Here is a 25,763-nt window from a genome sequence, read left to right as displayed (position 1 = left end):
TTTATCACTGCGGAAAAACCCCACTTCTGACCTTATGACCGAGGGAAGGTCATAATGAAGCAGCTGAAGATGGTTGGACTGGGAATGCTTCACTGACGAATATTACAGTGACAACCTGGGATTGTATGTGCGCGAACTGGAGCTCCGTAAGGAGGGGGAATCTGCTGTTAGACGGTGGACTCTTTTAACACCCTCAGAAGTGCCATTCAGTGGTAAGCAATCCCTACAAAGTTCAATAATAAAACAACTGAACAGACCTATTGACAACAACCCAGATTGTATGAGCGTACAATTATAGCAGTTTTAACCCTGTTGCTACAACCAGGTGAGAAAGGGGTCTAGGGGATTCCCTCTCAGCCTTTGCCTGGTTTGACCGTAACAAGGTTTAATTTTTAAAATAACATGTTTTTAGCTCCCCCTCAGTGAATCCTTGTTCACTACTCTCCAATTGTAAGGCAAAGAAATCAACCAGACAGACTTTCTTAGAGTTAAACAAGAAAGGTGTAAGTTTATTCATCTTAAAACTCTAATTCGGTTAAAACTACTACGAATACGCGACGCAACCACGCTAGCATGCGTACGCGATAAACACACACGCAGTTAGAAACAGAAAAGGGGTAAGAATAAAGGGGAAAAGTTTGAAGCAATAGCTGGAGGTCATCTACTGTCCTTTGAGTTCAATGTAGAGTCTTTGACTGCACTTAAATCCTGTCGTTATTTGGGGCCCAGTGCACACTTTCAAACTTGTTTCGATGTAGGAGTCTTCTCTCTTGAGGTTTAAGTGGCTTCAGTGGATTTGGAAATTCATGAGAGAGAGAGAGAGAGAGAGCGGCAGGGAGAGAGATCTTCCTACTCTGTTGTCTTCAAACCAGTCTCTGACTTTGTGTTCTGTGAGCACAATTTAAAAACCCTGGGCCAGCAGGTTAGTCATGTCATTAGCTGTTTAACAAACTCTCCTGCATTTTTGTGGATTCCTTTCATCTTAGCAGACACCCGCAGTTGGGGGTTGGGGTTGGGGGGGGGGGGGGTGTGGTTACTGGAATGCTGGTTTGTTCCACCTTCAATGTCTGGTGGTCAAAATCCATTTGGGTCAATTGGATCAGGGAGCAGTTCCATTGTCTTTTCCTAGGCAACTGTCTCTTAGAATGCAAATTTTTCCAGCCAGTGCTGATCTCGTTAAACAATTCATCTCTTCAGTCCAGCAACAGTTTAAAATTAATGTTTTGTATGACAAAATTAATATGCCTTATTCATGGCAGGTGGAGTCTTCATGACACAGTTGACCTGGTATGTTCTTACTTCAAAAAGTAGGAAAAATCCAACCCAGCAAATTACCACCATATCAGCCTGCTCCAAATCAATCGAAGTATGTAAGGTGTCATCAACATTGCAATCATGCAACTCTAACTCATAAATAACCTGCTAATTAGTGCTCAATTTGGGTTCCTCGCTTAGCTCCAGACTTCATTATAGCCATAATACAAACATAGGCACACAAGCTGGATTCGAAAGGTTAGACGAGAGTGACTGTCCTGATATCAAGGCAGCAATCGACTGAATGTAGCACCAAGAAGTCGCAGTAAAACTGAAGTCAATGAGGATCAGGGGAAAACTCTCCAGTGACTGGAGTCACACCTATTGCAGAAGAAGATGTCTGTGGTTGTCAAAGACCAATCATCACAATCCCAGGTTGTCACTGTAATATTCCTCAGTGAAGTATTCCTAGTCCAACCATCTTCAGCTGCTTCATCAATGACCTTCCCTTGCTCATAAGGTCAGAAGTGGGTTTTTCCACAATGATTAACTCCATTCACAATTTTTCTGATAATGAAACAGCACTAGCCAGCCTACAGCAGGACCTAGATAACATTCAGGCTTTGGCTGACAAGTGGTAAGTAACATTTGCATTAACTAAGTGCCAGATAATGTCCTTCTGAAACAAGAGAGAGCCCTGCCTTCTCCCCTTGACCTTCAGTGGCCCCATCATTGCTGAATTCCACCACCATTAACATCTTGTGGTTATCATTGACAAGTAACTGAAACAGATCAGCCACATCAGTGGATGATTACAAGAGCTGGGCAGAGACTGGGTGTTCTGTGATGAGTGAGCTCACCTCCTGATCTTACAAAGCCTCTCCATCATCCATTTTGGGCAAGTCTGGATTGTGATGGAATATTCACAATTTGCGTGGATGAGTGCAGCCTCACAAACACTCAAGAAGCTTAGGATCATCCAGGACGGATCAGTTTGACTGATTATCGTCCCAGCCACTGTACTCAACATCAAGCTCATCCATCACAGCGTGGCTGCAATATGTACGATCCACAGGATGTACTGAGCAACTCATCAAGGATACTTCGACAGCTCCTAACTCCCTTGTGGCCTCGACCATCGAGAAGGACAAAAGCAGCAATGTTGTTGGAACACCAACACCTCCAAGTTCCTGTCTAAATAACACATTATCCTGACTTGGACATGTTCATTGTCATTAAGGCAGTGTCCTAGAAATCCTTACCCAGCACTATTGTAGGAGCACCATTACCACAAAGACTGCAGCAGTTTGAGGAGAAGATCCACCACCACCTTGCAAGGACAATTAAGAATGGGCAATAAACCTTGCCAGCATCCCTTTTTTTTTTAAAGACTCTCCTTCACTTTCTTGAAGTATTGATTGTTTCTCTGTATTGGTTGGGGTTGAGAGGGGCGGAGCACACATCTTGACTAATATGTTAATATTAAAAATTCCTTCATCCCAACAATCATACAGCAACCACTGAGCAAACATGGTGCATGTTGAAATACTATATCACTTTTTTTCAGTAAAAAATACATTTTCGTGCTGACCCATTTTTATACTGTTGGATTTGGAAGTCAGAAAATGCTCCATAAGAACCTTCCATTCCAGTTCAAGGCGGAAAAGGAGAGAATCAACTCCCCCAATACTCCGTCAGTGAAAGTGCACTTCCACATCCCTTCCTATCCCTACTCTCATCAGTGAAACTGCACATCCACATTCCTCTCCATCCCTCTCCCACCCCCATTAGTGAAACTGCACTCTCCCATTCTTCTCTATCCCCTCCCCCAGCCCCTCAGAGAAACTGCACTCCCCCACCCTCTATCGATGACATGGCACAGCCCTCTGTCGTAATATTGCTTTAACTGCTAGAGTACTGGTTACGTATGTAAATTATGTAAATAGTTTGGTATACATCATCACAGGAAGAGATGCAAGCCAATATGTGATATAGCGGTTGGAGCAGTGTTAGTCAACATCCAGCACATGTATCTTAGAGCTGTCCTGTAATTCTGTTAATCTGTAATAAAGAACCCTTCATTCAATTTACCATTCATCCTCAGAGTGGTACATTTGTGTTGCGAACTCAGTAATACAACACCGTCCACCTTCTATTGATGAAACTGTGCACCCTCACCCCCATCAGTGAAACTGCACACTCTAGCTTACAAATGCATTACATCCTCAACTTCTTGAAGCAAGAGAGTCTGTATAACTTAAAAGAGTTCACAAATCAACAACTGGCAGACAGAAACTCAGCAACTTTGACCCAGTTTCCCGCTAGTGCTTACAATATGCTGCATATTAGAAGAAATGTGTCATGACATTACTATTTTTATGGTTGGACACTTATGGAACTTCTATTAAAATGTTAATTTTGTTATTATTGAAAAGTGCTGCAGTGCTCACTGCGTAGGAGTAAGTACAGAAATCATGTGAGTTAATCCAAGTTTCAAATATGCTGATATTCTGAAGTCATTCATAATTTTGAAAAGGTCATTAGTACAGTCACTGGCATGGGATGCTTCACAATTCATTTTTCTTATTCCAGGACATACAAAATTGTGGTAGTTAAAATGTATATGGGGTTCCCAAAAGTGCAAATAATACATCAGCAATCATTATTTAGCAGAAATGCTCATTCAAAAAAATTCATGAGAAATAAAATGGAGCTGCTGAACAAATGCCCGTAGCTAAAAGGATACATGGCAAAAAACTAGAATTTAAAATGAAAGCAGAAAATGTTGGAAATGCTCAGAAGGTTGATAGGTGCCTGTGAGGAAAATATAGGTCGGGAATTTGCTCAGAGCTGCTCCCATACCGCTGGTGTGACTCTGCTAGGAGAGTGGCGGGAGCCCTATTTATGCATGCTAACAGAGTTTCCTCCACATTTCCAGTCAATTTACGACAGCAGAGCAGGAGGGACTACAAGGAAATTCCTGTCCATATTATTCTTTGGATTTAATGAAAAGTCATATTCAAACCTGTCACTCTCTCCCCATTTCAGATGTTGGTTGACCTAAAGAAAGAAAGACATGCATTTATATAGTGCCTTTCATGACCTCAGGAAGTACTTTTTAAGGATAGTCACTGTTTTAATGCAGGGGAAATACTGCAATCAATTTGGTCACAGCAAACTAACTCTGGAACAGTTCCTACAGATTGGAGGGAAGCTAATATAACCCCACTATTTAAAAAGGGAGGTAGAGAGAAAGCAGGGAATTATAGACCAGTCAGCCTGACGTCGGTAGTGGGGAAAATTCTAGAGTCCATTATCAAAGATTTTATAGCAGAGCACTTAGAGAACAGTGGTAGAATCGGGGCAGAGTCAGCATGGATTTACGAAAGGGAAACCATGCTTGACAAATCTACTAGAATTCTTCAAGGATGTAACTAGTAGAGTTGATGAGGGGGAGCCAGTGGATGTGGTTTATTTGGACTTTCAGAAGGCTTTCGACAAAGTCCCACATAAGAGATTACCATGTAAAATTAAAGCGCATGGGATTGGGGGTAGTGTATTGCGATGGATAGAAAATTGGTTGGCGGACAGGAAACAAAGAGGAAGGATAAATGGGTCTTTTTCCAAATGGCAGGCAGTGACTAGTGGGGTACCGCAGAGATCGGTGCTAGGATCCCAACTATTCACAATATACATTAATGATTTAGATGAGGGAACTAAATGTAATATCTCCAAATTTGCAGATGACGCAAAACTGGGTGGGAGTGTGAGTTGTGAAGAAGATGCAGAGAGGCTTCAGGGTGATTTGGACAAGTTGAGTGAGTGGGCTAATGCATGGCAGATGCAGTATAATGTGGATAAATGTGAGGTTATCTACTTTGGTAGCAAAAACAAGAAGGCAGATTATTATCTGAACTGCTATAAACTGAGAGAGGGGAATATGCAGCGAGACCTGGGTGTTTTCATACACCAGTCGCTGAAGGTAAGCATGCAGGTGCAACAGGCGGTAAAAAAGGCAAATGGTATGTTGGCCTTCATAGCAAGAGGATTCGAGTACAGGAGCAGGGATGTCTTGCTGCAATTATGCAGGGCCTTGGTGAGGCCTCACCTGGAATATTGTGTGCAGTTTTGGTTTCCTTATCTGAGGAAGGATGTTCTTGCTACAGAGGGAGTGCAGCGAAGGTTTACCAGACTGATTCCTGGGATGGCGGGACTGACATATGAGGAGAGATTGAGTCGGTTAGGATTATACTCGCTGGAGTTCAGAAGAGTGAGGGGGGATCTCATAGAAACCTATAAAATTCTAACAGGACTTGACAGGGTAGATGCAGGAAGGATGTTCCTGATGGTGGGGGAGTCCAGAACCTGTGGTCTTGTGGTCATAGTCTAAGGATACGGGGTAAACCTTTCAGGACTGAGATGAGGAGAAATTTCTTCACCAGAGAGTGGTGAGCCTGTGGAATTCGCTACCACAGAAAGCAGTTGAGGCCAAAACATTGTATGTTTTCAAGAAGGAGTTAGATATAGCTCTTGGGTTTAAAGGGATCAAAGAGTATGGGGCGAAAGCGGGAACAGGCTACGGAGTTGGATGATCAGCCCACGACCATAATGAATGGCAGAGCAGGCTAGAAGGGCCGAATGGTCCACTCCTGCTCCTATTTTCTACATTTCTATGTTTCTATAATGAGATAATGACCGATCATCAGTTTTAGCAATGTTCGGTGAAGGATAAATATTGGTCAGGGCCTTTCCAGCATTTTCTATATTTACTGTTACAACAACGGGGAGGCGGTGGCGTAGTGGTATTGTCACTGGACTAGTAACCCAGAGACCCAGGGTATTGCTCTGGGGACATGGGTTCAAATCCCACCACAGCAGAAGGTGTAATTTGCATTTAATTAATAAAATCTGGAATTAAAAAGCTAGTCTAATGATGGCCATGAAACCATTGTCGATTGTTGTAAAAACCCATCTGGTTCACTAATGTCCTTTAGGGTAGGAAATCTGCTGTCCTTACCTGGTCTGGCCTACATAGTTTACAACAAAAATGCATTCCTTTAATGCACAAAAGCCCAGCAAGAAAAGTGTTCCAACCGCCTCTTCTGGGCACCGCACTTTCGGAAGGATGTGAAGGCATTAGAGAGGGTGCAGAAAAGATTCACAAGAATGGTTCCAGGGATGAGGAATGTCAATTATGTGGATAGGTTGGAGAAGCTGGGTCTGTTCTCCTTGGAGAAGAGAAGATTCAGAGGAGATTTGATAGAGGTGTTCAAAATCATGAAGGATCTTGTCAGAGTAGATAGGGCAAAACTGTTCCCATTGGACGAGGGATCCAGAACCAAAGGATACTAATTTAAGGTGATTGGCAAAAGAACCAACAGTGACATGAGGAAAAACCTTCAATATGATGTGAGTGGTTAGGATCTGGAATGCACTGCCTGAGAGTGTGGTGGAGGCAGATTCAATCGTGCCTTTCAGAAGGGAATTGGACAAGCACCTAAAGAAAACAAAATTGCAGAGCTATAGGAAAAAGGCAAGGGAGTGGGGTCTAGGTGAGTTGCTCTTGCAGAGACCTGGCACAGACACGACTTGCTGAATGGCCTCCTTTTGTGCTGTAACCAGTCTATAACCGTGGCTAACAAAAGAAATCAAGAATTGTATTAGAGCAAAGGAAGAGGTGTAAAAAGTTGCCAAAAAAAAGGTAAGCCTGAGGATTGCGAGCATTTCGGAATTCTGCAAAGGAGGACCAAGAAAAGGATTAAGAAAGGGAAAATAGAATATGAGTAAACTAGGGAGAAACATAAAAACAGACTGCAAAAGCTTCTATAGATATATAAAAAGGAAAAGATTAGCAAAGACAAATTTGGGTCCATTACAAGCGGAGTCAGGAGAATTTATAGTGGGGAATAAGGAAACGGCAGAGGAACTAAAATACTTTGTGCCTGTCTTTGCTGAGGAAAATACTAAAAGCCTCTCACAAATAATGCAGAATCAAGGGACTAGTGTAAACAATGAGCTGCAAGAAATTATTAGTAAAAAGCAGTACTAGAGAATTTAATGGGATAAATCCTCTGGACCTGATGATCTACATCCCAAAGTATTGAAAGAGAAGCTGCAAAGATGGTCATCTTTCAAAATTCTATAGACTCTGGAACAGTTCCTGCAGATTGGAAGGTGGCCATTGTACCCCACTATTTAAGAAAGGAGGGAGAGAGAAAACAAGGACCCTATTAGCCTAACATCAGTCGTAGGGAAAATGCTAGAAACTATAATAAATGATGTGATAACAGGAAACTTAGAAAATAATAGTAGGATTAGGCAGAGTCAACATGGATTTATGAAAGGGAAATCATTTTTAACAAACCTGTTGGAGTTTTTTGAGATGTAGCTAGAAGAGATAAGGGGGAACTGGTGGATGTGGTATATTTAGATTTCAGAAAGCTTCTAATAAGGTTCCACACAAGAGCTTAGTGAACAAAATTAGAGCACATGGGATTGGAGGAATATACTGGCATGGATTGAGAACTGATTAATAGACACAAAACAGAGAGTAGGAATAAATGGGTCACAGTCAGGTTGGGAGGCTGTGACTAGTGGGGTACCGCAAGGATCAGTGCTTGGGCCCAAGCTATTCACAATCTATATTAATGATTTGGATGTGGGCATTAAATGAAATATTTCCAAATTTGCAGATGACACAAAACTAGGTGGAAGTGTGAGTTGTGAGGAGCTTGCAAAGATGCTTCAAGGGGATTTGGAGAAACTAAGTGAGTGAGCAAAAATTTGGCAGATGGAATACAATGTGGAGAAATGTGAGATTATCCACATTGGTAGGGAAAACAGAAATAAAGAGTATTTATTCAATGGTGAGAGGCTGAGAAGTGTTGAACTTCAAAGAGACTCAGATGTCTTTGTTCATGAGTCACTAAAAGTTAACATGCAGGTACAGCAAGCAATTAAGAAGGCAAATGGTATGTTGGCCTTCATTACAAGAGGATTTGAGTACAGGAGTAAAGACTGCAATTATACAGAGCCTTGGTGGAACTGCACCTGGAGTATTGTGAGCAGTTTTGGTCTCCTTACCTAAGGAAAGATATACTTGCCATAGAGGGAGTGCAACGAAGATTCACCAATCTAATTCCTGGGATGGAGAGATTTTCCTTTGAGGAAAGATTAAATAGTCAGAAGAATGAGAGGTGATCTCATTCAAACATATAAATTCGTACAGGGCTCAACGGGGTAGATGCAGGAAGGATATTTCCCTTGGCTGGGGAGTCCAGAACCAGGGGACACATTTAGGACTGAGATGAGGAGGAACTTCTTCATTCAGAGGGTGGTGAATCTTTAGAATTCTTTACCCCAGAGGGCTGTGGAGGTTCAGTCATTCAAGACTGAGAGCTATAGATTTCTACATATTAAAAACATCATGGGATACGGGGAGAGTGCAGGAAAATGGTGTTGAAGAGGAAGATCAGCCATGATCTCATTGAATGGCAGAGCAGGCTCGAAGGGCTGAATGGCCTACTTCTGCTCCTATTTCTTATGTTCTTATATTTCTCACGGGAAGATGTTTCCGAATGTTTCAGACTGCAAATCAGGGGAAAACTTTCCACTGGTTGGAGTCATAAAGGAAGATGGTTGTGGTTGTTGGAGGCCAATCATCTCAGCCCCAAGACATCACTGCAGGAGTTCTTCAGGGTAGTGTCCTAGGCCAAACCATCTTCCGCTGCTTCATCAATGACCTTCCCTCCAACATAAAGTCATAAAAGGGGATGTTCCCTGATGATTACATAGTGTTCAGTACCATTCGCAACTCCTCAGATGCTGAACAATCCATGCCTACATGTAGCAAAAGCTGGACAACCTACAGGCTTTGGTTGATAAGTGGCAAGTAACATTCATGCCACCCAAGTGTCAGGCAATGACCATCTCCAACAAGAGAGAATCTAACCATCTCCCCTTGATATTCAATGACATCATCATTGTTGAATCCCCCACCATCAACATCCTGGGGGTTACCATTAGCCAGAAAAGTAACTGGACCAGCCATATAAATACTGTGGCTAGAAGGGCAGATCACATGTTGGGAATTCTGTGGTGTGTAAATCACCTCCTGACTCCCCAAAGCCACCTACAAGGCACAAGTCAAGAATGTGAATAAATACTCTCCAATTGCCTGGATAAGTGCAACTCCAGCAACACCCAAGAAGCTTGACACCATCCAAGACATTTCAGCCCACTTAACTGGCACCCCAAACACCACCTTAAAGATTCATTCCTCCCACCACAAGTACATGGTTACAGCAGGGTGTACCATCTACAAGATGCACAGCAGCACTCACCAAGCCTCAATCGACAGCACCTTCCAAACCCGCAACTTCTAGCACCTAGAAGGACAAGGGCAACAGAAGCGTAGGAACACCACCACCTTCAAGTCCCCCTCCAAGTCACCCACCATCCTGACTTGGAACGATATCGCAGTTCCTTCACCGCTGCTGGCAAAATCCTGGAACTCCCTCCCTAACAGCAGTTTGGGTGTTGCATGGACTGCAGCAGTTCCCGAAAGTGGTTCACCACCACCTTCTCAAGGGCAATTAGGGATAGGCATTGCCAGTGACATTCAAATCCCATGAAAGGATACAGTGGGCACCAAGCATGAGGAAATGGAATAACATGGAAACATTAGTGTTGTGAACCAAAGGGACAGTCAAAGAGGCAAGTTTTGAGGAGGTGTTCGGGTCAGGAAGGGAGGTGGCCAGGTGAAGAAAATTGGACAATGAGCTCTAGAGGCTAGGAACAAAGTAGTTGAATGAGCAGCTGGGGTATGGTAGAGCAGAGAGTGTGAGGAGAAGCCAGTGTTAGAGTGTGAGAGGGCATTATGGGAGTGTAAGACTGGAGGTGATCACAAAGGTAGAGTGGGACTAGTGACTGGGAGGTCTTGAAAACAAGCAGAAGAATTTTGATATAGACAGACTCAGGTACCCCAAAGGTCCAGTCTTTGAAGCACAAGTAATTTTTTGGGTAGCCAATCAGGCCCATTAATGGGCTATCTGGGGGAAAGGTGATGGTGCTGCCAGAATTTTCCTGATGGCCAACGGGCCTTCCACTGAGACCAGGGTCCAGAACTGAACTGGAGGCGGCCCCCTGGCTCTATATCACCCCAGCATGGACCCACTGGGATGCAACGGCCATATCACCTGCCACAAGCCATCCTGTGGAGGGGTTCCCCATTCACAATGATGGCCTGACAGCTGTGGCCATGCACATGTTTTACTATTTTGCAATGCTGAAGAGAGCACCTGCATTTTGACATGTCCTAACAGTCTCATGCTTGTCTGAGCAGCATCCAACTTTCCTGGTGGGGCTGCCAGCCAGACATCACTGCAGGCCCTCCTATTGGGCCTCTCACTTCCCTGCTCCGCACACCATCCTTAATTGGACGGGGATCAGGGAGACAGCTTCTTAATTGGCCACCTCCGGGAAGATCGCGAGTGACTTCCCGCCATGGCCACTTCCAGGCTTCCCCCCAGAACTGAGGCCGACCTTGGGATCATGACCCAAAAGGGAAATTCCAGCACTGCGTTTACATTAAGGGATCTGAATTTGGGGTTTTAAACACTCATTTAACTGTTCGAGTGTGATGAGAATTCAAATCACCAATCTGACTCCACATTTATACACCAACATTAGCATCGCATTGAAGCAAAAACTGCTTTGCTGCCATGCGAAATTAACAGCCGATTATTGACAAAGGCAACAACACCTTCAGCAAAATCAAGATTAATCTGTTGGCAGTCAACACCCAGTGAACAGGGCAAAATTCATCCTGACCGTGGATGAAGGTTCAAATTATCCATATAACAAAACATTTTCATGGGAACTGCTTGCACTGTGCTACTCTCGGGTCACTAGATCATGGCAGTTCCTTACCTTTATCTAGTGGTAAGAAACCATTGGGAATAACCTCATCTCCTTAAGCAGCATTTGATGTTATTTGTTTGGAAAACTTGCAAACTGAGGGCGACCTTGGGATCTGACTATCCCAGTGGCTGATATCTCGAGTGATTTATGGTCAAATATCCAGCCAATGCAAATCTTATGTCTAGATAGAATTACTACAGATGGAATAGAGGTTCTTTGGCATCCTTGTCTCGAGAGACAACGGGTAAGCGCCTGGAGGTGGTCAGTGGTGCGTGGAGCAGCACCTGGAGTGGCTATAAAGGCCAATATTAGAGTGACAGACTCTTCCAAAGGTGCTGCAGAAAAATTTGTTTGTCGGGGCTGTTGCACAGTTGGCTCTCCCCTTGCACTTCTGTCTTTTTTCCTGCCAACTGCTAAGTCTCTTCGACTCGCCACACTTTAGCCCCGCCTTTGTGGCTGCCTGCCAGCTCTGGCGCTCGCTGGCAACTGACTCCCACGACTTGTGATCAATGTCACAGAACTTCATGTCGCGTTTGCAGACGTCTTTAAAGCGGAGACATGGATGCCAAGTATTCTCCGGAGGCAGCGAAGATGGAATGAATTGAGACGTCGCTCTTGGCTGACATACGTTGTCCAGGTCTCACTGACATAGAGCAAGGTACTGAGGACACAGGCTTGATACACGCAGACTTTTGTGTTCCGTGTCAGTGCGCCATTTTCCCACACTCTCTTGGCCAGTCTGGACATAGCAGTGGAAGCCTTTCCCATGCGCTTGTTGATTTCTGCATCTAGAGACAGGTTACTGGTGATAGTTGAGCCTAGGTAGGTGAACTCTTGAACCACTTCCAGAGTGTGGTCGCCGATATTGATGGATGGAGCATTTCTGACGTCCTGTCCCATGATGTTCGTTTTCTTGAGGCTGATGGTTAGGCCAAATTCGTTGCAGGCAGCCGCAAACCTGTCGATGAGACGCTGCAGACACTCTTCAGTGTGAGATGTTAAAGCAGCATAGTCAGCAAAGAGGAGTTCCCTGATGAGGACTTTCCATACTTTGGTCTTCGCTCTTAGACGGGCAAGGTTGAACAACCTGCCCCCTGATCTTGTGTGGAGGAAAATTCCTTCTTCAGAAGACTTGAACGCATGTGAGAGAAGCAGGGAGAAGAAAATCACAAACAATGTGGGTGCGACAACACAGCCCTGTTTCACACCACTCAGGATAGGAAAGGGCTATGCTGAATTGTGCCTTTCATATTGTCATGGAATGAGGTGATGATACTTAGTAGCTTTGGTGGACATCCGATCTTTTCTAGTAGTCTGAGGAGACCACGTCTGCTGACGAGGTCAAAGGCTTTGGTGAGATCAATGAAAGCAATGTCGAGGGGCATCTGTTGTTCACGGCATTTCTCCTGTATCTGACGAAGGGAGAACAGCATGTCAATGGTCGATTTCTCTGCACGAAAGCTACAGTGTGCCTCAGGGTAGACATGCTCGGCCAGCTTCTATAGCCTGTTTCAAGCAACTCGAGCTACGGATGTTAACTCGCTGGGGGCTTTCTTGTAGTTCAACAGTGCAATGCGCTTAGCGGCTATGACAGGTTCCAACTCTTCAAAATGAGATTGAAACCAGTCTGCATTCCTTTTCGCACGTTTGCCATAGGTGGTCAAAGCTGACTCATAGATGGCGTCTCTGATGTGCGCCCACTTGGTCTCAGCATCCCCTGTGGGACTGTTTTGAAGAGCTTTTACAAGTGAATTTAGAAATTTTTGTAACAGCTGTGGATGAGAAATTCTGCTCGTGTTGATGCGTGGGTGGCCCTTCTGCTTGGAGTGATGCAGCTTCTTTGGTTTGAGTCTAACCTTGCTGCACACCAGGGAGTGGTCGGTGTCGCAGTCCGCACTGTGGAAGCTGCGTGTGATTTGAACACTGTTTAAGGAGGCTCGCCTTGTGACGATGAGGTCCAGCTGGTGCCAACGACACGATCTTGGGTGCCTCCATGAAACCTGGTGACAGGGTTTAGTGTGAAAGAACAAGTTGGTAATGCAATCTTCTTTCCTTTTTTCGTGCTGTTTGGTGCGGTATTGCTATCTTAATTAATCAGTTCTAGATGGCAGTGATGGTAGGACACCAGGCTCAGCTCTCATTACAACATGAAAAAAAAACACTTTGAGACTCATATTGAGACTCCAGATATAGATGAAGTAGTTAAAATTATTATTCCAAGATTTAGATGTTATAGGATGAATTTAATATATTAATTATTGAGTATTGCTGAAAATAGAGACATGTTGTTGAAGCTTTATGTCTTGCACTCATCAGGATAATCCACAAGAATACCAATGTAAGGGTAAGCAACAACTTTATACTGTTTGAGAAGAGAGTACTGATTGATTGGCAAGTGAACTCTGATTGGTAAAGGCGTTGCCATGGAGAATGCAGCAGTTTACGGTGACTGACAGTTAACCGTCAAACTTTGTTTGAAATTTAAACCAGGCAGCTTGACTCTGATTAGTCAAGGCGTTGACCTGAGGAATGAACCAGCGAATGGCTGTCACTTATTTTGTTTAGCTGAAACAGGCACAATGTTTGTACATGTTCTTTCTGTCTGCAAAGAACAGGGCCCTGTGTATTAATATATGTAGCTTCTGGTACACGCAAATACACCACACTGCGAGCCCTACTGATAATGTTAAATTGGTTGTCAGCGTAATTCTTAACACACTGAGGATTATTTGGCAAATGTTGTCCCATCACAGAATCACATCTAATGTTGGACATTGTGTTTTGAGTTTTGCAAACATCGGCTGGTTGGGTACGGCCTGTACTTTGCCCATTGCAATCAGCGGAAGGGACATGTTGTTTGATATGATCCGCCAGTCTTTGGGACGTACAGCCTACATACCTAGCATCGCACTGGCATTGAAAATCATATATCACGTTACTCATTTGTGTGATATGGATGTCTTTTTGGCTTGACAGCTATATTAATTATTATTTCGTTCCTGTCTGGGGTTTACTTTAAAAATGAACAGGGGACAGTTCCTAAAAATCAATGTTTCTTAAATATTTGGCTAAAGTCCCTGATAGCCCTTGAGAATAAGAATGATTAAAGGCAAGGTTTTCAGAAATGTTAATGTTTCAGAAGTCATATCCAGTGCTCCCTGACCCAGTGTTAAACTGATCATGATGGCAAACCTTGTACAAAAGGTTCAGAGCCTTAAGTGTGTTTGCCTGGTGATCAATCAATGTCACATTTTGTGTATTGTGTTCAGTTAATGGGATAAAATAGGTTTAATTAACAAAGAACACAACTTTATAATCACTTGATTGCCACTATGTTTATATCAAGATAGTTGCCATACTGGACATCCAAGAAGCTTACTAAATTAAGAAGTTGCCATTTTGGAACTGACTAACTGACTAGGTCATTATCCAGCTTTTATGTTATGTTTACTAAATCTTTTATGTTTAATTTATCATGGAAGAAAATAACTTGTTTGCATTCACATACTGATCTGTTCTTAAGTAACATGAGTCACTCAACTATCAATAGGAAATAAACAATCCTGGGGCTTACACTGACAACAGTCAACATTGTGACGTTGTGTCAGCCCTATTCTGGGAATGTGTTGCCTTGTGTTCTTTTCCTCATTATTCCTGTTCTACCCAAATCCATAACAATACTTAACATTTCTGGAATACTTGTGGCACAGAAAGTCTTCAATAAAATACGCCTAATTAGTATCTCCTTTGTTTGCCTTTTTTAGGAAGGCAGCTTTCAGTAAAAAACAAAGGATTACATTTGATTTTTTTTTAGTTATATTTGTTCTTGAAATGTGGGTAACACTGGCAAAATTTCATTTATTGCCTGTCCCTTAGTGCCCTTAGGTCATTAAGAGTTAACCATGTCGTGTGGGGCTGGACCAATTTTCTTGTATGGCCTATAAATGGTTGTGAATCTCACTTTCATTTTTTGTATGCATCTAAAAGAGCCTGTCACTCTAGAATTGGCCTTTATAGCCACTCCAGGCGCTGCTTCACAAACCACTGACCACCTCCAGGCGCTTATCCATTGTCTCTCGGGATAAGGAGGCCAAAGAAATAGCTATACATTTGGATTCTCTCCACCTCCTCCCCATTGAAAAAACAAAGCAACAATAGAAACCCAAATGCAAAGAAGGAATTTTAAATTTTGATTGTTTTCAATTATAAAAGGCACAGTCAAATAGGTTGCTTTTTCTTTCAAAATTGCCTTTCTTGTCAATGTCATTAAAGAATCCTCACTCTGTCCATTATTCTTTTCAATTAAATCTCCACAGAATTAGTGGAAAAGAGTTAGTAACTATCCACTATAAATTTTCTAACTCAGATCAACAAAGAGACCTTCAAACTGGACATTTGGGTTGTGTAAATTCTTTTATGACATGGCACTGTGGCTACTAATATCTGGACACTGAATAGGTTCGTCCAAAAGTCTTCTCACCGCCATTTTAATGGGGACGTTTAACCTGTTCACAATAAATAGTATCAGAAGGAGGCAATTCAACCCACCATGTCTGGGCTCTCTGAAAGAACTGTTCACTTAGCCCTATTGCCCTACACTTCCCAGACTCTTTTAAACTACTTCATTTACCCATTTCCCTTTTAAGAACCATTATGGATTCTGTTTCGATCACTGTTTCTGGTGGATAGTCGATATCCAAACAACGTTCTGTGTAAAAATAATTCTCCTAACTTTAATCCTTTGGTGATAATTTTAAATTTATGCTCTGACCCACCAACCAGTAGAAATAGTTTTGAAATAGTTTTTCACTGTTTATCTGTTCAAAACTCCTCATAATTTGGACACCTCCATCAGAACTCCTTTTAATTTCTTCTGTTCTACTAAAAATGCCCATCTTTCAAATCTATCCTCATAACTAAAGTCTCCAAATGGGTTAATGTCTCCACTAAAATAGTGCACAAAGGAATATCATAGGAACATGTTCAGCTTTAGTCCACTACTATCAGCAACAGTAATTCACATTTGTCTTAATTCTCAGAGAATAAGTAAAAAAAAGTATCAAAAATATTGCAATGTACCAACACCTTAATCAAAGCACAAGTTGAGAAACGATTGGCTGGAAAGATGATGATGAAACTTGTATCAAAGGATAAAGTGAAAAACCGAATCCAAACTATTTATTTGTTTTCAGTTTTCTTTCAGGATTCTGCTGCCTGATTAAGTCCCATTTTTGTAAAATTGGCAGAAAGATTTGTTTGGAGAGGGAAACTGCAGATATGAACTATTCACCAGATATTACGAAAGAAAAACATTGGTCATTAGTCAATAGTTCCAGATCCTATATACACAAGTTACCATCTAAGAATGCACTGGTATTTTACCCAACAGAACATTAAATCATACCAATTGTATACAATCTATTCATTTTATCTATTCAGAAGGAGGAAATGTGGGCTATCAGAGGACAGGTTTGAGATTCAGAGCTGAGTGAGATCGCACAGTATACAAATAAATCAGATTTTTGAGGCCGTGCGATAGTTATGCTGCAGTACAGATTTCATGAAATGGCCATCAACTTTTTAATTTATTCGTTCTTGGGGTATGAGTGTCACTGGCAAGGCCAGCATTTGATGCCCATCCCTAATTGCCCTTGAGAAAGTGGTGGTGAGCTGCCTTCTTGAACCGCTGCTGTCGATGTGATGTAGGTACACCCACAGTGCTGTCAGGAAAGGAGTTCCAGAATTTTGACCCAATGACAGTGAAGGAATGGCAATATAGTTCCAAATCAGGATGGTGCGTGACTTGAAGGGGAACTTAAAGGTGGTGGTGTTCCTATGTGTCTACTGCCCTTGTCCTTCTTGGTGGTAGAAGTCATGGATTTGTTACGACCAGTTGAGAAAGGGTCTAGGGGCTCCCTCTCTGCCTTTGCCTGGTTTAACCGTAATAGGGTTTAATTTTAAAACACCATGTTTTTAGCTCCCCCTCACTGAATCACTGCTCCAATTGTAAGGCAAAGAAATCAGACAGGTTTCCTTAGATTTAAACAAGAAAGGTGGAAGTTTATTAATCTTAAACTCTAATCCAGTTAACAACTACGAAAATGCGACGCAACCACATGAACATGCATACGCGATAAACACACACACAGATAGAGACAGAAAGAGTAGAAGGAATAAAGGGGAAAAGTTTGAGGCAATATCTAGCAGTTACAGTCCTTTAAGTTCAATGTGGAGTCTTTGGTTGCTGATAAGTCCTGCTATTCGCTGGGGCCCAGTTCACGCTTCAACTTGTTTCGATGTAGGAGTCTTTTTTCTCTTGAGGTTTACGTGTCTTCCGTGGATCCGGTGGCTTGGGAGAAAGCGAGAAAATGAGAGAGGGCCTCCCTTGTTCCAGCTTCCAGTTCAAACTGCCTTCTGAATTCAAACTGTCCTGTGGCTAGTTCAAAAAACCTGGACCAGCCAGTCAGTCATGTGACCAGCTGGTTGAACCAGTCCTGGCTTTGTGGATTGTATCGTCTTAGCAGGCCCTGGAATGCACTTCATTACACCGTCAATGTCTGGTGATCAAAATCCATTTGGGTTAATTGGAGCAGGGAATAGTCCTTTGTCTCCACAAGCAGCATCTCTTAGTATGCAAATATCCTTCCAGCCCAATGTCTGGTGATCTTCAAACAAGTCATTTCTTCATTCCAGCAACAGCTTAAAATCAATGTTCATATGACAAAATCAATATGCCTCATTCTTGGCAGGTGGGGTCTGCATGATAGGTTTGTAAGGTGTTGTCAAAGGATCCTTGGTGAGTTTCTGCAGTGCATCTTGTGCTGCCACTGTGCACCAGGGGTGGAGGAAGTGAATGTTTAGGTACTGGATGGGGTGCTGAACAAGGGGGCTGCTTTGTCTTGGATGGTGTCAAGCTTCTTGAGTGTTGTTGGAGCTGTACTCATCCAAGCAAGCGGAGAGTATTCCATCACATTCCTGACTTGTGCCTTGTAGTTGGTGGACAGGCTTCGGGAAGTCATAAGGTGAGTTATTTGCCATAGAATTACCAGCCTCTGACTTGTTCTTTATTTATTTAGCTGATCCAGTTAAGTTTCTAGACAATGGTAACCCCCAGGAGGATGATAGTGGGGGATCCAGCGATGGTAATACCATTGAATGTCAAGGGAGACAGTTAGATTTTCTCTTGTTGGAGAAGGTCATTGCCTGGCAGTTTTGTGGCACAAATGTAACTTGCCACTTATCAGCCCAGCCTGAATGTTTCTCAGGTTTTGCTGCATTTAGCCACAGACTGCTTCAGCATCTGAGCAGTTGCAAATGGTATTTGCCAATGAGGAATCATCAGCAAGCTTCTGACCTTATGTTGGAAGGAAGGTCATTAATGAAGCAGCTGAAGATGGTTGGACCTTGGACACTGTCCTGAAGAACTCCTGCAGCGATGTCCTGGGGCTGAGATGAGTGGCCTCCAACAACAACAACCATCTTTGTGCTACGTATAGCTCCCCCCCCCCCCCCCCCACTGATTCCCATTGAAATCAATTTTCCTAGGACCTCTTGATGCCACACTTGGTCAAATGCTGCTTTGATGTCAAGGGCAATCACTCTCACCTCACCTCTGGAATTCAGCTCTTTTGTTCATGTTTGGACAAAAGCTGTAATGAGGTCTGGAGCTGAATGGCCCTGGCGGAACCCAAACTGAGCATTGGTGAGCAGGTTGTTGCTAAGTGAGTGTCACTTGACAGCACTGTCAACACTACCTTCCATCACTTTGCTGATGATTGAGAGTACACCGTTGGGGCAGTAATTGGCCAAATTGGATTTGTCCTGTTTTTTGTGAACAGGACATACTTGGACAATTTTTCACATTGTCAGGTAGATGCCATTGATGTCGCTGTACTGGAACAGCTTGACTAGAGGTGCAGCTAGTTCTGGAGCACAAGTCTTCAGTACTACAGCTGGAATGTTGTCAGGGCCCATAGTCTTTGCAGTATCCTTCAGCCATTTCTTGATATCAAGTGGAGTGAATCAAATTGACTGAAGACTGGCATATATGATGGTGGGAACCTCAGGAGGAGGCTGAGATGGATCATCCACTCGGCACTTCTGGCAGAAGATGGTTGCAAATGCGTCAGACTTGTCTTTTGCACTCGTGCTGGGCTCCCCCAGCATTGAGGGTGCAGATGTTTTTGGAGCTTCCTCTGGTTAGTTATTTAATTGTCCACCACCATTCATAACTGGATGTGGCAGGACTGCAGAACTTTGATCTGATCCTTTGGTTGTGGGTCCAGCACATGCTGCTTCCGCTGTCTAGTATGCAAGTAGTCCTTCATTGTAGCTTCACCAGGTTGGCACCTCATTTTTAGTTATGCCTGGTGCTGTTTCTGGCATGCTGTCCTACACTCTTCATTGAACCAGGGTTGGTCTCCTGGCTGGATGGTAATGGTAGAGTGAGGGATATGCTGAGCCATAAAGTTACAGATTGTGGTTGAATACAATTCTGCTTCTGCTGATGGCCCACTGCACCTCATGAATGCCCAGTTTTGAGTTGCTAGTTCTGTTCTTGGTGTCCCATTTAGAATGGTGGTAGTGCCACACAATACGTGGATGTGTCCTCAGTATGAGGACAGGACTTTGTCTTCACAATGACTGTGCAATGGTCACTCATATTAATACTGTCATGGACTGATCCATCTGCGATAGGTAGATTTGTGAGGATGAGGTCAAGGAGGTTTTTCCCTCGTGTTGGTTTTCTCACTATCTGGCGCAGGCCTAATCTGTCAGATATGTCCATCAGAACTCGGCCAGCTCAGTCAGTAGTGGTGCTACTGAGCCACTCTTGGAGATGGATATTGAAGACCCCCACCCAGAGTACATTCTGTGCTTTTGCTACCCTCAGTGCTTCTTCCAAGTGGTGTTCAACATGGAGGAACACTGATTCATCAGCTGAGGGAGGGCAGTAGGTGATAATCAGGAGGACGTTTCCTTGCCCATGTTTGATCTCATGCCATGAGACTGCATGGGGTCCGGAGTCAATGTTGAGGACTCCTAGGGCCACTCCCTCCTAACCGAAATGATTGGAAATGCCTCTCTGGGATTTCAAGGCACACTCCATGGAATTGTTGCTTCCAAGTCAAAAAGCAGCAAAGTCTTCTTTGCCAAATTCAGTATCAGTAAATTTGCATCTGATCTACATGTTTCCCACACATGTCTTTGTTCCCTTTTCAGTATCAGACTTTTCACAAGCCAATGACACCCTGTCAATGTCTCCTCATTGTGGTAAAAAATTGCTCTTCAGAACTTCAATTATGAGATCACATCTTCATCCTGTTGCCACCACCACCCACCCCACACCCGACCACCACTGTCTACCTCACGTACTGGGTAAAATATAATGTAGCCCATTGTTGTGATGGCCTTGAAAACACTTTTAATCAGATATTCAATTCAGCAACAAATCTTTTAATGATCTGTGTACAATTCCAACAAATCGCGTACAAAGAGCTAGTTCTTCAGCAATTCTAAGGTTGGGTTTTGTCCACCCAACCCCCATGTCCTATAATTTATTCTTGAAATAAACCAAAAGTTTGATTGAAACATTAGGATACTGAGGTTATTTATAGAAAAGTAGGTCTTTGCAAGATAGGGCTAATTGGCCATTATCTGGAGGTCTGTTATGTGCTAATGAAGTAAGCATGAGTCTGACATGAAACTGAAACATGGTGCAATGTTTTTCTGGTACTTGGGGATCAATTTCAATGCTTTAAGTTCAAAAATAGGGCAGGTTGAGAAAGCGATTAAAATGACATATGGGATTCTGGGCTTTATAAATAGAGGCATAGAGAACAAAAGTAAGGAGGTTATGATGAATCTTCATAAAACACTGGTTCAGCTCAACTGGACTGTTGTGTCCAATTCTGGGCACTGCACTTTAGGAAGGCTGTGAAGGCTTTAGAGGGGGTGCAGAAAAGATATATGAGAATGGTTCCAGGGATGAGGTACTTCAGTTACACGGATAGACTGGAGAAACTGGGGTTGCTCTTCTTAGAGAAGAGAAGGGCAAGAGGAGATTTGATAGAAGTGTTCAAAATCATGAGAGGTCTAGATGGAGCAGATAGAAACTGCCCCTTTTGGTGGAAGGGTCGAGAACCAGAGCCAACAGCAATATGAGGAAAAACGTTTTTACACAGCAAGTGATTAGGATCTGGAATGCACTGCCTGAGAGTGTGGTGGAGGCAGATTCAGTCATGGTTTTCAAAAGTGAATTGGATAAGCACCTGAGGAGAAAAGATTTGCAGGGCTACAAGGAAAGGACAGGAGAGCGGAATTTGTTGACCTTCTCTTGCAGAGAGCTGGCATGATGCAATGGGTTGAATGGCCTCCTTCAGTGCTGTAACCATTCCATGATTTTATGAAATAATTACATGTTCAGTTTGCATTAAATGACCTCAAAATTGAATTATACATTAAATGAATGATTTAAAGACATAATTTTATTGTGCACCGCTTCCCCCATGATTTCTTTTCTAAATGAATGTCCTACAAATGCTTCTGAATTAATCTTTCTAATAAAAGAATTATTTCACCTTGTAATAAATGTTTCAACACAGAAATTGAAAATGGAAACATGAAACTGATTCTGGACCAGACATTTTCCGGTAAAGGTTGAGTATTTACCCAGAGTAAGGATGAATCACTGGCACACATTCATGTCCTGCCAATGTGAAGCACAGTACGTTGCACTATTTCACAAGGCAAGGTAATTAAACAACTATTTTTGAGGTATTTTCTACCCTTCCCCTTTCCTAAGCCTGGATGTCACACATCATCCCTGGCCAAGGAGGTGGTCATTACTCATAAGTTCCTCCATGTGTTGACAATCAGAACCAAACTGCTGTGCATACGCTGTTCCAGTCACAGCTAATAGGAACATAGGAAATGTGAGACAAATTGAGACCAAGGTCTGTCTAGTTCGCCTTCTACCATCCTGGTAGTCACATGATACAATGATAGGAGAGTTGACTAATCATAGCTATCAATTAGAAAGAAAGAACTTGCATCTGTATAGTCCCTACATGACATCAGGACTTCCCAAAGCACTGAAAGCTAATGAAATATCTTTGAAGTGTAGTTATTGTTGTAATGCAGGAAACACGGCAGCCAATTTGTGTTCATCAAGCTCCCACAAACAGCAATGTGATAATGACCAAATAATCGGTTTAGTGATGTTAGTTGAGGGATAAATATTGGCCAGGAACCAGAGAGAACTTCCCTGCTCTTCTTCAAAATAGTGCCATGGGATCTTCTACCTCCACCTGAGAGGGCAGATGGAGCCTCGGTTGAGCATCTCATCCAAAAGACAACTCATCTGACAGTGCAACATTCCATCACTACCGCATTGGGACTGTCAGCCTAGATTCTGTGCTCAAGTGTCTGGAATGGGGCTTCAATGCACAACCTTCTGACTCAGAGACGGGTGCTACCCACTGAGCCATTGCTGGCACAATTGGCCCAGACCTGAGGCAATGGAAACCTCCAATGGAGGAGAGCTTTTGGGGCCATAGGTTCAAAGTCATCTTGCTATACTAATAGACTAACTTCAACCTAACATCACTTAGTTGGGTAGGAAAATAGTACAAACTCGTCAATTGAGATGAATGAGTCAAAAAAAGAAATAACACAGGGCGGCACAGTGGCGTATTGGTTAGCACCACAGCCTCACAGCTCCAGAGATCTGAGTTCAATTCTGGGTATTGCCTGTGCGGAGTTTGCAAGTTCTCCCTGTGACCGCATGGGTTTTCACTGGGTGCTCTGGTTTCCTGTGACTTGCAGGTTGATAGGTAAATTGGCCATTATAAATTGCCCCTAGTATAGGTAGGTGGTAGGGGAATTGAGGGAAGGTGGGGATGTGAGAGGGTAATGGGATTAATGTAGGATTAGTATAAATGGGTGGTTGATGGTCGGCACAGACTCGGTGAGCCGAAGGGTCTGTTTCAGTGCTGTATCTCTAAATAAATAAACAACAAATAACAGAAAGAGAAAAACTCAGGACAAGGAAACACAATACTGCCAACTTAATTTATCAGCCTGCTTATTCACAATTCTGCAAAAGGCTGTACCCTGTGATGTATCCTTGTGACACGGTTGGAAGTAATCTTACACAGCACAGAGTGATTTGACAAATCGACCAGTTCAAATGATTCAAGTTAGTTTTATTTTCAAGCTTCACTGCAGCGATTGGACAAAGAACAGCTACAACTCCAGATTCTTTAGGAAATACAATGCATCTTCTCCTGTTATCTCCAGCAAGGTGCAAAAGAAGCTTTGTACTTTCATATGTGAAATAGCAGGATATTGGTATTATTAACATGAAGTCAAACTGGGCAGTTTGATCTGATTGGCATACCCCATGCTTCTGTCTGGATTTTAAAAATTTCACACTGAGTACTGTGCACACCCCTGTGTTTCTGTGGCTGCTTGTTTCGATGTAGAATCCTAAACATCTGGGCCATGAATATCCATTTCCCACCCCAACTCCCACCACCCTATGCCAGATTATTCAACATAATTTGAGTAGAAAGGACAGGAAATGGGTTGTAGTTGCACACCACAAATTTCTGCCTATTTTTATGTCTTTCTAAATTGCCACCAGGCCAGTTAAGCAACAGGTAATGTACCCACCCACTGATTTATGGGCAGTATATGAAAATAACAGAACTATGTCATTCAATATATTTTCCATCATTTGCAATATAACAATACCAGCTACCAGGAACACCTGCTGTTTCCTGTCGTCTAGTGTTGCTATGGCAGAAGAGAGTGGTTTTGAATTGTAGAACTCACTTGCAGAGCTATTGTCAAGTTGTCCCCTGCAGCCTCCTGCAAAAAAACTCCACTCCCACAGTGGGAGGACGACCCACTAAAAGGTGAAGAGCTTATCAAAAATTTGGAAAATTAGCAGAAATGAGGAATGTTTCTTTGTGGCAAGCAGAAGTCCTGCCACTGCAGAAACAGGGATGTAATCCAGTTTTTACAGAAGCGGAAAACCTAGGTTTAATATGATAAAAGGCCCCTTGGAGACAGGAGTGGAGGCAAGGGGGCCAACTTAAGGGCCTCTTCCCACCTCCACTCCAACTTTGTGGAGGATGGAGGGGCCCGCCTCTGCATGGAGACGCCTCCAGGTGAGATGTGGCAGCCTCCTAGAGGGGTCGGGGGGTCCCTCCTTTGGAAGCAATCCATGGCCCCTGGAGCGGCCCCCAGTGGTGATGGCAGCCCCCCCCCCACCCCCCCAGGAGGACCACCCCACTGTCTCTGACACGCCCCCCCAACCTTGTCGTCTGCACCTGCCTGACTGGCCCTGGCAACCCCAACCCCACTCACCTGTCCTGGGGTCTGACGTCATCAGTACTGCAGGTCTCCAGCAGTATCGTCAGTGGCCCTCCAATTGGCCAGCAGCTCTGGAAGTGGGAGCCGGTCCCTTAAAGGATGGCGACCAGATGGTGGGCAATTAATTGGCTGCCTGCTGTTAAATTGCATTGGCGGTCCAACAAAGGGCTAAGGTGGTTCTCCCCCCGCCTTCCGGCCCACCACCAGGACCCCCGTCACCAGAATAAAATCCAGCCCAAAGTATTTTGACCATGTTTATAAATGGACATATTCCAATGCTAAGCCTAGTTTTCTCAGATTGTGCTGTGATAGAGTTGAGAGATGCTGACGCCATGAAAACTGGTGCTGCTGGGCCATAACATTAAGCAGAGAATTTGGTCAAGATCAGTCCCAACTGATCACCGCCGATAAGTCATTTCTGCTCAGGGTTCAGGCTAGGCATGGGAGATCCTGTCTGAAACAGGTAGAAGCTTCATTAATAAAGGCAAAGGGGAGGTGGGATCATTCTGTGTACATTATTTTAGTTAGTGGGCATGTGGAACATCAAGGAAACTAGGTGTGCAGAGTTACTAGGGATTGAGGTAATGGCACCAATTCATTGAAAGGGCACAGTGATGCACAGGTATGAGGTTGTTAATCCACTTTTGTCATATTTTCTGTTTGTCCCTGTCGACACTTACACCTTGAAATTTGGGCGTGAAGGGGACACAGGGTACAATAGGGGTACAGCAAGGGCCTAAGTATTTTAATTGCCGAGTCAGGAAGAGCAGGAGAGCTCCACATTCAGGTAAATAAATTTCAAAAACTTACCTTCTCGGTTGTGACTTAACAGGCTGTCCCAAGGCTTGGATTTCCTGAGTGCTTCCAGTGCTAGTTGCCTCAGGACAAACCAATCTTGCAGTGGAGAATCAAACATGGATTAGACCCCTTATTTTTGTATGCAAAGGGCCTAACCCCTGTTCCAGGTATGGGCACTGCACAATGATTTTTTTATCCTTTTCCAATATGTGGACTTCTGGACAAGAATTTGAATGCATTTCCTGCCCGACATATTGGGGACTGAGTAGACCCGTTAGCGCCCAAAAAATAGTCGCTATGCAGCTGACTTTTCAGACTTTAGGGTTTTAAAAGCATTTGTATCAGTTTTTCTAATTTGTTTATTTACTCCAGCACCATACAGACAGCAATGGGTTTCCCAATGAGATTCC

The sequence above is a fragment of the Heterodontus francisci genome, chromosome 33, assembly GCF_036365525.1.
Source record: "Heterodontus francisci isolate sHetFra1 chromosome 33, sHetFra1.hap1, whole genome shotgun sequence".
In the NCBI taxonomy this organism is placed as follows: domain Eukaryota; kingdom Metazoa; phylum Chordata; class Chondrichthyes; order Heterodontiformes; family Heterodontidae; genus Heterodontus; species Heterodontus francisci.
Note: the sequence above shows the minus strand (reverse complement) of the source record.